This window comes from Arachis ipaensis, chromosome B5 (genome assembly GCF_059453495.1).
Source record: "Arachis ipaensis isolate K30076 ecotype BB chromosome B5, ASM5945349v1, whole genome shotgun sequence".
Lineage (NCBI taxonomy): Eukaryota > Viridiplantae > Streptophyta > Magnoliopsida > Fabales > Fabaceae > Arachis > Arachis ipaensis.
In genome coordinates this window covers 38,453,819-38,455,191 of record NC_142440.1, presented here as the reverse complement: position 1 = coordinate 38,455,191, position 1,373 = coordinate 38,453,819, and the positions used below count along the sequence as shown (strand labels likewise).

The 1,373-nt window shown below is 38.6% G+C and overlaps 1 non-coding gene across 1 annotated transcript; it reads left to right on the top strand.

Annotated features, from left to right (window-relative positions):
- Positions 1 to 406: 406 nt before the first annotated feature.
- LOC148563899 (small nucleolar RNA R71) lies at positions 407 to 514 on the top strand. The gene has a single exon (XR_015884690.1). It is a non-coding gene; the product is annotated as a small nucleolar RNA R71 (small nucleolar RNA).
- Positions 515 to 1,373: the final 859 nt, after the last annotated feature.

Below are 1,373 nucleotides of genomic sequence, written 5' to 3'. Positions count from 1 at the left end.
TGTTTCTATAGGATTTTCCCATGTAATTCACCTCTTCCATTGCAGGGTTCTCAGGGTCATAAGCTTCTTCTTCAGAGGAAGCTTCCTTAGAACTAACTGATGCAGCTTGTATTCCAGACAGACTCTGAGAAATCATATTGACTTGCTTAGTCAATATTTTGTTCTGAGCCAATATGGCATTCAGAGTATCAATCTCAAGAACTCCTTTCTTCTGATTTGTCCCATTATTCACAGGATTCCTTTCAGAAATGTACATGAATTGGTTATTTGCAACCATTTCAATGAGTTCCTGAGCTTCTGTAGGCGTCTTCTTCAAATGAAGAGATCCTCCAACAGAGCTATCCAATGACATCTTGGATAGTTCAGACAGACCATCATAGAATATACCTATGATACTCCATTTTGAAAGCATGTCAGAAGGGCACCTTCTGATCAATTGCTTGTATCTTTCCCAAGCTTCATAGAGGGATTCACCTTCCTTTTGTCTGAAGGTTTGGACTTCCACTCTAAGCTTACTCAATTTTTGAGGTGGAAAGAACTTTGCCAAGAAGGCATTGACTAGCTTTTCCCAAGAGTTTAGGCTTTTTTTGGGTTGTGAATCCAACCATGTTCTAGCTCTATCTCTTACAGCAAAGGGAAAAAGCATAAGTCTGTAGACCTAAGGATCAACCCCATTGGTCTTGACAGTGTCACAGATTTGTAAGAATTCAGCTAAGAACTGATGAGGATCTTCCAATGGAAGTCCATGAAACTTGCAATTCTGTTGCATTAGAGAAACTAATTGAGGCTTAAGCTCAAAGTTGTTTGCTCCAATAGCAGGGATTGAGATGCTTCTCCCAAAGAAGTCGGGAGTAGGTGCAGTAAAGTCACAAAGCACTTTCCTTGCATTGTTGGCATTGTTGTTTTCGGCTGCCATGGCTTCTTCCTCCTTGAAGAGCTCTGTTAGGCCCTCTAGAGAGAGTTGTGTTTTAGCTTCTCTTAGCTTTCGCTTCAAGGTCCTTTTAGGTTCAAGATCAGCCTCAACAATAATGCTTTTGTCCTTGCTCCTGCTCATATGAAAGAGAAGAGAACAAAAAAGTATGGAATCCTCTATGTCACAGTATAGAGATTCCTTGAGGTGTCAGAGAAAAATAAGAATAGAAGGAGGAGATAGATAGAAGAGAATTCGAACTTGTCAAGAGGGATAGAGTTCGAATTGCACCTTGAGGAGGAGTGTTAGACCCTTAAATAGAAGGATGTGAGAAGAGGGGAAGAGTTTTCGAAATTAAAGTAAAAGATTTTTAAAATAATAAAAAGAAATTTGAAAATTTGATTGAGATTTTCAAAAATTAAGATTGGGAAAGAAATTAAGTGATTTTGAAAAAGATTTTTGA